At 41.9% G+C, this 13,171-nt stretch overlaps 1 protein-coding gene across 4 annotated transcripts in view; it reads left to right on the top strand.

Annotated features, from left to right (window-relative positions):
- The first annotated feature begins 1,353 nt into the window (after nucleotides 1-1,353).
- The window catches only part of mchr2a (melanin concentrating hormone receptor 2a), a 56,107-nt gene continuing 44,289 nt past the window's right edge, over nucleotides 1,354-13,171 (top strand). The window contains exons 1-2 of one of the 4 annotated variants that reach the window (XM_043687487.1): nucleotides 1,354-2,028; nucleotides 2,991-3,195. The gene's annotated coding sequence lies outside the window, so the exon portion shown is untranslated. Of the gene's footprint in view, nucleotides 2,029-2,564; nucleotides 2,815-2,990; nucleotides 3,196-13,171 lie in introns of those variants that run through there. The other 3 variants (XM_043687488.1, XM_043687489.1, XM_043687490.1) reach the window with 3 other exon arrangements.

Below are 13,171 nucleotides of genomic sequence, written 5' to 3' on the forward strand. Positions count from 1 at the left end.
TGATGGTCCAAATGGCCTAGTCCTGCTCTAATTTCTTCTGATTTTACATTTAAATTATAGCCACTGTTGGTGGTTTGGGAAGCATGGGAGCCAGAGAATACACAATGACAGAATCCTCAATTGGGAAAGTGATAATGAGTAGATAACCTGTTTTAGGGATGCTAGTTGATCCTGGAGGAATGCTGTATTTTTACTGTATCAGTTGTATATGGTAGAAATGACAAATAAAAGCTTCTCTCTCTCTTGGTCAGGAAACTTGAGAGAAATTTCCTGGACTTGTGTATTGTTGAAAAGAATCTGACAATCAATTTCAGGCTTGTTAGGGAGCTCACATTGCCGCATTTGTATGGATTGAAAGCCATATATGTTAATACACAAGACCCTGTTCTTTGCAGACAGAAATAACATATACACACACTGTATGTGTTTCAAATCCACAAGCATGTGACAGCCATTCTCTGGTTTAGTTCTCAGGGCAATATTTTGATTAATTAGTGTCAATCTGCCTGGTGCCTGGCAGTTAGCTGTCAGTCATCACCTAATGGGTGCATTCTTCATGGCAACACCTCGATCAATCACAATCTGCTTGCACATGAAATGTAGTTTTAATTTTACATTTTGCAAATTGTCCTGATGAGTTCAAGAGTAAAGGCTTTTACAAAATATGTCTTTATGTGTAGCAGTTTTCAAGTTCTGTCCTTCCAAATGACTATTTTGTAATCTTCTTAAGAGTCCCATGATCTAATTTAAATCCACTCCAAGTAACAAGAGATTACATTTAATGTCTCATCCAAAAGACAAAATTTCTACCAGTGCAGCACTCTTTCAGGATTAAACTAGAGTACACCCAGAGTTACCACCCAGCTCATGCACTTTGCTGAATTTTGTGACGAGTCCTTTCGGATCCTGGGCATTCTATTTTCCAGTAGGATTGAATCATGCTACTTCAAGGCCAATCTTCTTCTACCGTGCACCCGGAGTACAATCAGAACTCGAGGTCATAACAGATGCCTGAAAAGCAGAGATTTGGTTTGCCTGATCTCCCCCTCCCTTACCTTCCCCTGGAATACTTTCAGAAGGTAATGGGTGATGTAACGGTGGGGGAAGATGGCTCAGTGTAAACAGGGGTACACGTTACAAGCTGCTGTTCTGGTGCTGTAGAAAAGCCCCTACCTCTGCCTGGGAAAATCTGGATTCAAGTCCCACCTGTCCCCGAGATATGTCATAACATAACTGAATAGGTTGAATAAACAACTGCATTCGAAATAAGTCTTTACGGGCGAAGCTTTTATTTTGTTTTTCTTTCTTTAAAGTCTCGTGCATATACACATCGGGTCTCTGTTCCTGCACCCATTGTAAACCAGTATCATGTCATTGACATTAGCTCTCCTTATTCTGCCGGCCATTTGATACACATTACATCAGCACGCGCGTCTGCCCACTCAGCTTTTGTACAGTATCCATTAATGTTATGGAAAGGCACAGGACAGACTTCCAGCTCGCGGTTCTAGCTGCAAGGTAACACGCCCCCGGCACTTTCTGCTCAGTGTGTTACACAATTACAAAGTTAGAAGTCTGGCGTCATTGCCGAAATGAATTATCCCAACATATGTTGCCGAGATACTGCTGACTATTTGAACATAATTGACATTCGATTAAGCTTGTAAAGACGCGAAGAGCAGATGCGAGTGGAGAGCGAACTGTTGCAGAGGGAGCTTGGCAGGATCTGTACTTCACTCACCTCAATCTCTTCCAGGCTCGGCTCGGCTGGAGATACCAGCGGAGTTCCCAGGCTGACAACACAACCTCATCAACTCACGGACAGGTCTCACTCAAATCCAGCTGCTTGTCACTTGCCCAGCACATTTGCTGATCTCCGCAAAAGCCAAGACTTCTGAAAGGAGGGGAGGCGTGTCAGCGTGTTGTTAGAAACACACACATTGAGCTCACAGCAGCCAGCCAGGGAGATACAGAAGGCAGACTTGGAGTTAAGGAGTATTATCAAAGAACTCCTCCGACATAAAGCAGGTAAGGGTTGAATTAAGTTAAGATACTAAACATGTATAAGAAAAGACATTTATGTATTGTCAATACAGAATATCACAAAGTGTTATCATTATCTATGTTATAGCCATACGTGTGTATCAATTTGCTTTACCGATTACATTAGTTGAAAACTTTGAGGAGAAAGTGAGGTCTGCAGATGCTGGAGATCAGAGCTGAAAATGTGTTGCTGGAAAAGCGCAGCAGGTCAGGCAGCATCCAGGCAACAGGAGAATCGACGTTTCGGGCATAAGCCCTTCTTCAGGAATCATTAGTTCACTGTTGGGACACATCTGCTACATTAGATCATTGAAAATCATACAAGTCCAGTTATGGTTCGAGTAGTGGTTTGGACAGACAGGTAAAGCTGGGATCTGTTAGCCAGTGATTCATAATCTAACTTTATAACCACTCCTGCCCAAACCTGTTAGTGATCGATAAAATGGAACTTTCACCCTCACTAATCCAGAATCTGGTTTCCAGCATCTGCAGTCATTGTTTTTACCTCACTGACCAGCAGAGTGTACAAACGAAACTGGGAGAGACTTCTGCAGTTTGCGATTTTCTGGTGTTTAAGAAAATCGAGATCCTCTATCGAGTGCCGACAAACCAGTGTCTCAATACACTGGCAGCAAGGGAAACTAATAAATATTTTGCGTGCATTGAAGAAAACAGCGGCGGCCTCTTTGCACCAGAGTTACGCCATGATTGCAGCAGCATTTGAGAAAGCGCAGGCATATTAAGAAGTTGGTATTGTACCGGAGCTAGTCGGTAAGTTTGTTGGCTTCTTGCAGACAGTTGATTGCTGTTCCCTTCAGAATTACTCGGAAAGAAAAGGTGGCAAGAGACATTAGGGAAAGAACTGACGGCCTTTCAGATCAGTAACTATTGCAAGAAACAGTTCTGTCTGAACAAATGTTATTTAAAGATATATACGTTTCATACAGGTCACTTCAATGGTTGTCGTCTTGCAGACCTGCTGAGCATCACTAAAAAGAGGTGTCAAGGTAGTTGTGTTTAAAATCTGCTTCCTCCTCGCTCGTTTTTCCTTTTCTGGGCATTATCAGCTTCAGGCCATTAACTATCGAGAGGATATTAACGCTGGAGAACGCTCAGATGAAACCCAATTCTGTCCCCACCCAGCACGGGAAGGTAGGTTAAAAAGCTTCATAGCGAGCACATTATCCATCAAATGAATATTGTTTAGTTGATGCTCAATGTGCTGTCAGCTTAATTTTGTACAAATGAAATATAAACGTGACTCATTTAAATTTGACCACAACCGATAATTAATGTTTGATTATGTAAAGCGTGCTAGGTACATCAATGTTGTCAGCACTGAGACACCACCGTCCCGCCTGAGGGGCGAATGGACAGTGACAATCTCTGAAGCGTCTGTTCAAGAGAAACGGTGGAGCAGCGGAAGAGGCTGGGGAAGATGCGGCATAATAATTGCCCTCCGTCTGGAAACAAAATCAAAATTCCAAAATAAAAACATGCCTCCCACCCCGAAAGTTCGGAACAAGAAACTCGGTCGATCTGGCAATATCTGTGGAGAGGGAAACAGGATTTGATGTCTCCTGGTCAAACAGGAGCTTCAGGTCTGCAGGAAGGGCTGTTCATTGGTAGAATTAACGGAGTCTCCTATCATGTTCTCAGTATTTTCCTGAATTTTGGAAAGGTTCCTCTTTCTCCTTTGGTGACACTTTTGGTGGAATACACCGATTTTTAATCAGTCACGAACGGTTATGTGGAGAAAACAGGAAAGTGGCGATGATGTCATGATCCCATGAAAAGGAGCAGACTGGATGGGCTGAATGGCCTACTTCTGCTCCCATGTCTCATGCTGCTATGATCCGAGACAGTAACCATTCAGGACACAATTCATAATTGGTATTTTGACTTTTTGCCCTGTCTTAAACAACCCTTGTGGCACCATAGTAGACCAGGGTTCAATCCTACCTACGCCAAAAGCATGTGTTAATATCTCTGAACAGCTTGATTTAGAAAATATCTACCCTGTAACCCTGCATTTCCCATGGCTAAACCATCTAGCTTGCAGGTCCCAGGACAGTATGGAAAATTTTACTTTCAAACCGTGGGTGGCACGATGGCACAGTGGTTAGCACTGCTGCCTCACAGTGCCAGAGACCCGGGTTCAATTCCCGCCTCAGGCGACTGACTGTGTGGAGTTTGCACGTTCTCCCTGTGTCTGCGTGGGTTTCCTTCGGGTGCTCCGGTTTCCTCCCACAATCCAAAGATGTGCAGGTCAGGTGAATTGGCCATGCTAAATTGCCCGTAGTGTTAGGTAAAGGGGTAAATGTATGGGTGGGTTGCGGGTCGGTGTGGACTTGTTGGGCCGAAGGGCCTGTTTCCACACTGTAATGTAATCTAATCTAAACCTTTTTTAAAACCAAAATGAGTTTAATGCCAATAAAACAATTCATTGTATTGCAGTTCCAACCTCCACAACTGAAGGTGAAAGGAAATATTCTTTTAAAATAAAAAACCGAAGGAACTGCAGATACTGGAAGTCAGAAACAAAAACAGAAATTGCTGGAAAAGCTCAACAGGTCTGGCAGCATCTGTTGAGGGAAATCAGCGATAATGTTTCAGGCCAGTGACCCTTCACTGGACCCAACATGTTAATTCTGATTTCTCTCCACAGATGCTGCCAGATCTGTTGAGCTTCTCCAGAACTATTGTTTTGTCTGTCTGTATTAACTTATGGACTGATTTCAGCAAAACCTGGTGTACAGATAGGTTACGGCAGAAAGAAGAACTGAATTACAGCAAAAATAAATTGCTAGAGAAACTCAGCAGGTCTGGCAGCAACTGTGGGAGAAATCACGGTTAATTTTTTAGTCCAGTGGCTCTTCATCAGAACTGTTTAGTTTTTCATGAAGATGTAGATGTAGACTTGGATCCTTATTCTGGAATTTTGCAAAGGATCCCTTAACACTGGGAGATAGGGACTTTCTTATAGAGTGTTGTAGTTTGTGTTATTTAAAATGCTGTGGATTGTTTTAGAATAATATGGATTGTCTTGGCTACTGTGACAGAATTAGCTTTCAAATCATAGAATTCCTACATGTGGAAGCAGCCATTCAACCTATCAAGTCCGCACCAACCATCCAAAGAGTATCCCACCTATACAAACCATCCTAGCTTATCTTTGTAACCCTGCATTTCCCATGGCTAATCTACCTAGCTTGCACATCCCAGCACAGTATGGACAATTTAGCATGGCCAACCTATCAAGCCTGCACATCTTTGGAGTGTGGGAGGAAACCAGAGCACCTGGAGAAAACCCACTGCAAGCAGAGTTTTCACAGCCGGTTGTTGAAAGTGAGCTTAAAGTGAGATGGAAACTCTTAATAAGAAGATTTATTTCTGGCTTTGTAACTACAGAGCATCAAGCAGGCAGTGAAAACCCTTAGGAAGAAACTGTGTTATTACAATTGCATTTAATTAAAACAGCGTATAAGACATATGTAATCTACAGAGTGTCCTCTTCACTTAGTTTATAACAATGAATGATAACCTGATAGTTTCACCATTAAATGACATTTTTCCAAGATGTGTAAATGATCTTTCACTCAATACCTACGGACTTTCCCACATACATAATGGCCAATGATGCTAAAAAAGCTGTTGCTGAGAATATAAAGATAAATGGAGAACCCTGACATTTTTTTAATGGATGACAGTATAGAGGATGAGCAGATAGGTAAGAGCCTATGGGACCAAAGGAAATTTGTTTATTTGGATCCAGGGTTATTTGAGTGGCAAGAAGCAGGGGTAATATTTGAGGAGTGTTTTGGTGATTGGAAGCCTGTGTCTAGTGCTGTTCCTCAGGGATCAGTTTTGGGTTTTCTGCTGTTTGCGGTACATATAAATGATTTAGACTTGAATATATGAGGTTCTGGATTAGTGGTGCTGGAAGAGCACAGCAGTTCAGGCAGCATCCAAGGAGCAGTGAAATCGACGTCTCGGGCAAAAGCCTTTCACGTCGATTTCGCTGCTCCTTGGATGCTGCCTGAATTGCTGTGCTCTTCCATCACCACTAATCCAGAATCTGGTTTCCAGCATCTGCATCATTGTTTTTACCTCGTTTTTACCTTGAATATATGAGGGCTGACCAGTAAGTTCACAAATGACATGACAATTTATGGATGGTAAATAGTGAGGAAGGTAGTGTTGATGTTCACTGGTCCCTTAAGGTAGCAGGACAGGTAGTTAAGGTGGTTAAGAAGAAATATGGGATACTTACCTTTATTAGATGAGGCATAGATTTTAAGAGCAGGGAGACAATGTGGGAACTGTAAAAAAATATTGGTTAGGCCACAGCTAGAGTATTGTGTGCAGTTCTGAATTCCACATTATGGAAGGGATATGATTGCACTGGAGACGTTGCCGAGGAGATTTATCAAGATATGACCTGGGTGGCAGAGTTTCAGTTATGAAGAGATTCGATAGACTGGGATTCTTTTCTTTGGAGCAGAGGAAACTAAGTGGGGGGCACAATTGAGATACACAAAATTATGGGAGGCATAGGTAGGAAGAAACTTGTCCCTTTGGAGGGATAAATGACCACAGATTTAAAGCATGGAAGGGGCAGGAGATTTAGAGGGGGTGTGAGAAAAATATTTTTCACCCAGAAGAAGGTGGAATCTGGTGGTCACTGCCTAAGAGAGTGGTGGAGGCAAAAACCTTCACAACATTTAAGAAGCATTTAGATGTACACTTGCAATATTAAGATATACAAGGCTATGGGCCAGATGCTGGAAAATGGGATCAGAACAGTTGGAGCTTGTTTTTGACCAGCTCAGGTTTGATGAGCTCTAGGGCTTTTCTCTGTGATGGAGAGACTGTAACTGTATAGAAATGCAATAATTCACTTGGATTCTGTTGTTGTGGTTAGACCATATCAATGGATGGGCACATGAATTTTGTTTTGGCTGTGGAGGTTAGAAGTTTTTATATTTTTAATATGTTTTAAAAGTGTGTACTTCTATGCACTTCCTACAAAACCTACTTTCTGCTGTCAAGTTCTCTCTATGAATTTCAATGTACATATATATTATGACTACTGTTCATATAACAGTCCCAAAGTAATTACATCCTCCCACCCATGTGGTATTGCAGTTCAGTTCTGCACCACCCAACTCCCAGGAGAAATTGTTATGCTCCACATATTTCTGTGAGAAAATATTACAGCCACTCATCGATGACTTTAAAGGCAGGGAACACATTAAATACAGCACATGATCTGACACTGCCTACTCACCCTTCCCAAGTTGTCTCCCACTTTACGGAGAAACATAGGAACAGGAGTTGACCATTCAGCCCCTTGAGCCTGTTCCGTCATTCAATGAGATGTTGGCTGATCTATGGCCTAACTTCATATACCTGCCTTTGGCCCATATCCCTTAATACATTTGCTTAACAATCTCTCTCAAACATAAAATTAACAATTGAATAGCATCAACTGTCTTCTGTGGAAGAGACTTCAAACCTCTACCATCCTTTGAGTATGGAAGTGCTTCTCAATATCTCTCCTGCATGGTTTGGCCTAATTCTCAGAGTATGCCCCCTAGTTCTAGAAGCTCCAACCAGTGGACCTACTCTGTCTTTTCCTGTAAATATCCTGAAGACTTTGATCAAATCACCCCTTAATCTCTGAAATTCTAGACAAAGCAGACATAATTTATAAATTCCCTTCATAACGTAATCCCTGAAGTCCAACTATCATTCTTGTAAACCTACGTTGTATTTCCTTCAAGGTAAATATATCCTTCCAAACATATGATGCACAGATCTCCTCCAAGTGGGGCCTCACCAGGGATTTGTACAGCTGCCATATGATTCTGCATCCTTATAATACAGTCCTCTAGATATAAAAGTCAGCACACCGTTAGTCATCTTAAATATGAAAATGTTGGCCATTTCAGTTCCTCACCTCACCTCTATCACTAATGCACCTTGTTGGTGGGAAGTCTTCATTCAGTGAGTAGTAAGACAGCTTTAGCTAGTGAATTTTGAGAAGATAGGTAGCTCAGGTTGAGGTTCTGGCTGTAGGATTGCTCGCTGAGCTGGAAGGTTCATTTTCAGACGTTTCATCACCATACTAAGTAATATCTTCAGTGAGCCTCCAAATGAAGCACTGGTGGTGTAGCCTGCTTTCTGTTTATATGTTGGAGTTTCCTTGGGTTGGTGATGCCATTTCCTGTGGTGATATCATCTCCAATGGTGATGTCATTTCCTGTTCTTTTTCTCAGGGCATTGTATATGGGATCTAAGTCAATGTGTTTATTGATAGAGTTCTGGTTGGAATGCCATGTTTCTAGGAATTCTTGTGTGTGTCTCTGTTTGGCTTGTCCTCTCCAATGGTGATGTCATTTCCTGTTCTTTTTCTCAGGGCATTGTGTTTATTGATAGAGTTCTGGTTGGAATGCCATGTTTCTAGGAATTCTTGTGTGTGTCTCTGTTTGGCTTGTCCCAGGATGGATGTGTTATCCCAGCCAAAGTGGTACCCTTCCTCATCCGTATGTAAGGATATTAGTGAGAGTGGGTCATTTCATTTTGTGGCTAGTTGACGTTCATGTATCCTGGTGGTTAGTTTGCTGCCTGTTTTTCCAATTTAGTGCTTCTTACAGTTCTTGCAAGGTATTTTTAGGTGACATTAGTTTTGCTTGTTGCCTTTATAGGGTCTTTCAAGTTCATTAGCGGCTATTTTAGTGTGTTGGTGGGTTTGTGGGCTACCATGATGCCAAGGGGTGTGAGTAGTGTGGCAGTCATTTCCATCCTAGGACAAGCCAAACACAGACATACACAAGAATTCCTAGAAGCATAGCATTCCAACTGGAACTCAATCAACAAACGCATTGACTTGGATCTCATTTACCATGCCCTAAGAAAAAGAATAGGAAATTACATCACCATAGGAAATGATGTCACCACAGGAAATGACATTACCAACCCAAGTTCAGAGACTGGTTGTAGTCCCAGAAGTAGCCACCACTCAAACCTGGCGCTGCTGGGACTGCAGTGCTGTCCTCCTTCCAACATTGTCCAGTACCTCTCTAAGTAAGGATGTCCTCCCCTAATAGGGGACAAAAGTTCATAGAATTCCTAGAGTGTGAAAATAGGTCAATTTGGCCCAACAAGTCCACACCAACTTTCCGAAGTGCATCCCATCCAGACTCAACACCCCACCCTATTGCTGTACCCCTATTTTCCCATGACCAATCCACCTAAGCTACACATTGTTTGATTTAGCCTTAACCAATTAAAAGCCAGCTGAAAGTAACTAGGTGTGAGAGAAACAACAGTGAGGATGCATTTTATTGAGGGGGTGGATGGGAAATCCTGCAACTTTCAACTACTGTTATCTGTGAAGCAGGATGAGCAAGAGTAAGAAAAAATAGAAATGGGTGAACAACTATGATGACTTTGTTCACTCCAATTTGATACCTGTTTAAAGAAAAAGAATATTTAATTTTGTAAACATACAGACAGCTTCTAATTGTCACCCATTATTAAAGAATTTTAGAGCATGCATCCTTTCTTAACGATACTGGTGAGGCATAGCAAAGGACGGAGTTTATAAACACAGGAACAGATTTCCTTGCGTCAATCACAAACCTTCAAATTTAAAGTAATGCAAAACAATGTTACCAGAAATGGGTTGTCTACAAACCTCACAAAACCCAAATTGTCTGGCGGTTTGTACTGTGATGGATATCAAGATTCAGGAGCAAACCAAAGCATATACTTCAACTCAGACCACTGGGAGCCCTAATTTTTCCTGCTATAGTTCAATGAAATTCTACATACCCCATGCACAATGACAATATAGACTGATGATATTCTTCTCTGTCACGATGTATAAAACCACTGTAGGATGGTACTGAATTTCACTTACATGGCTGGGTAATTTATAAGAAGGAAAAATACTTACCAATCAAAATAACTGAAGATAAAAACAAAATGCAGGGTTTGAAAAAAGCAGAAAAACCCAACAACAAAGAAATAGACCCATCACGGGTTGAAACCAAACATTTTATTTTAAAATGTAGTGCTTAAATCAAAGACATATAAATAAAACAAAAGCAGGCTTGGGCCAGGTTTAAGTCCAAAATGCTGAATAAAGGAATGGTGTTGGCTCTGTGTGAAAACCAAAGAACCAGAAAAGATGGAGGGGAATGGGACAAGACCAAAGTAATACATTGAGCAAAGAACCAAAACTGCGAAAGCTGTGCTGATGGAGAGTGGTAACAAGGGCAGCAAATTTAAAGATATATTTCACATTTATTTTGAAAACAACACAAATTAGAAAATTCAAAGCACACTTTCTTTTCCAGTTTATGACAACTTAAAAATTATAGAAGGAGCAAAGAACTACAGGTAGTAAAATGTGGCTGAATCATGGAAACTGAGGGCTGAAGGAAATATTATTCCATTCCCTGGGAAGGGCGAGCAACTATATAGTGATAGTCTGTTGTTTTCTAACAGTGTTGATATTATGAATGGTAACAGCATGAAATAAGATTTGTGAAAGGAAAACATGAACACATGCAAACATTTAAATAAAACCAACACGTTTCCCCTTGTCGTATTCACAGCAGGTCAGACAATGCACTATTTTATAACAGTAAGGTAGGGACATATCTTTATACTGAATGAAACAGTTAGGACGGAATCTTGCAGGGGTCTGAGCAATATGGGCTATGGTGAGATTTGCAACAGAATTGGACAAGAATTCCAGTGAGGCCCGTCTTGTTGTCAGGGGACCTTTTATGCTTTTGGCAAACAGCGCAGCACATTTCTCACTTGGCAGCAATGGGTGACTAATTAAGGGGATTATTTCCGATTAAATGCCTTGTTACAAGCCCAACTCTGTTCTTTCATATGCAGCTTCCTATCTTATTAGCACACCAAGCAAATTAGAGAATTCAGCTTGGAAATCAGTCTGGGCACCAGGCAATTTCAGCTTGCAGGCTGCGCTGAAGGATCCCTGTGTTGGCATTGGTTACCAACATTTCATGGCAGCACCATAAATACTGGCCATATACATCCCACATTCACAAACATATGTGTCAACCTCGAAGAACCCTGGTGACGCATCTTAGATTCACTTCTGCAATTTAATGCTGTATCAGAAACTATCATTGAAACACTTCTGCAAGGACACCGTGCATTCATTGTCACAGACTGGGACTGGACCAGGCTGTATGTCCACCTGATACCTCATTCTCATAGTTCTCAATCACTCTGAGCTTATCTGGACGCTCTCACCATTCATGCCTTGATATAACAATTTTATGCTCATATTACTTCTGTTCAGCAGGGACCCAAAGGAAGGAAGCTTGTCAGCAAGCCTTAGTCAGGTCAAGGGAGTCAGTCATTGCACAGGGATTCTTGACACAGGAAGTCAAGGATAGCCTCTGTTACCAATCCATTGGCTTGGACACAATCATTCAGCTAGGAAAAAGTAAGGACTGCAGATGCTGGAGATCAGCGTTGAAAAGCGTGGTGCTGGAAAAGCACAGCAGGTCAGGCAGCATCCGAGGAACAGGAGAATCTACATTTCGGCATAAGCCCTTCATCAGGATTGACAAAGGGCTGATGAAGGGTTTATGTCTGAAACATCAACTCTCCTGTTCCTTGGATGCTGCCTGACCTGCCAGCACCACATTTTCGACACAGTCATTCAGCTACTTGTGCAGTCAGGGTCAGGCTGCTCTCCAATAAAAGAGGTGATTTACTGAATGTTGGGTAACCTACCACCTGTTTTATGCCTTTCTGCCTAATTGGGGATTTTTTTCATTCTAGACTAGAGAGGTAGAGTCATAGTCATACAGCACAGAAACACTCCCTGCAACTCATCCATGCCTACAAAGCTTCCCAAACTTAATTAATCCCACATTCCTGTATTTAGCTCACATCACTCTAAACCTTTTCTATTCATGTCCACATCCAAATGTCTTTTAAATGTTGTAACTGTGCCTGTACCTACCACTTCCTCTGGCAGTTCATGCCACATACGAACCACCCTCTGTGTGGAAAAGTTGCCCCTCAGGTCCCTTTTAAATATTTCTCCTCTCACCTTAAAAATATGCCCCCTAGTTTTGGACTCCCCCACCACAAGGAAAAGACCTTTGCTATCCACCTTATCTGTGCCCCTCATGACTTTATAAACCTCTGCAAGGCCAAAGAGCCACACAGTCATACCATGCCTCAATCTCCTAAGGTCCAGTGAAAAAGGCCTGTCCAGCCTATCCTTATAACTCAAATCCACCCATCCAGGCAACATCCTGCTAAATCTTTTCTGAACCCTCTCCATTTTCATAATGTCCTTCCTGTAGCAGTGTGACCAAAACTGGATAAAGTACTCCAAAAGTGGCCTCACCAACATCCCGTACAACTCCAACTTTACATCCAAACTCCTATACTCAATGGACTGAGCGTGCTAAATGCCTTCTTAACCATCCTGTTGACCTGTGATGTAGCTTTCAGAGAATTATGTAACTGAACCCCTAGGTCTCTCTGTTCAACAACACCACCCTGGGCCCTACCACCATTAACTGTGTAAGCCCAGCGCTCATTTGTTTTACTAAAATATAATACCTCGCATTTATCCAAATTAAACTCCATCTGTCACTCCTCAGCCCATTGGCCTAATTGATCAAGATCTCTTTGTAATCTTAGGTAACCTTCTTCCCCGTCAACTATATCACCCAGTTTATTGCCATCTGCAAACTTACTAACCATGCCTCCTAAATTCTCATCCAAATCCAAGATGTGAAATGAGTGACACAACTGTTACATTTGGTGTGAGGTGTCCCAAGTAAATGAGGGGGCAGAACAGTGGGAAGGGTTAATTGTGTCAAGGGTTGTGGTCAGTGAAAGCAAGTGAGAGGAGAAGTTGCAGGTTTTACTAGAGGAATAGAGCATGAGCCTTGGTGGGAGGTGAGTACAGGAACAAAGATAGAGAGATTGTGAGGCATCATAGGGAAAATAATGGCATTAAATTTGGCATGATGTCACTGATTATCTTCCGACATTGCTGGGCATTCCTTCAGATAGCTGAAGCTGCTTTAACTGGGTGGTAACCCTGGACCAG

This window comes from Chiloscyllium plagiosum, chromosome 3, assembly GCF_004010195.1.
Source record: "Chiloscyllium plagiosum isolate BGI_BamShark_2017 chromosome 3, ASM401019v2, whole genome shotgun sequence".
NCBI classification, from domain to species: Eukaryota; Metazoa; Chordata; class Chondrichthyes; order Orectolobiformes; family Hemiscylliidae; genus Chiloscyllium; species Chiloscyllium plagiosum.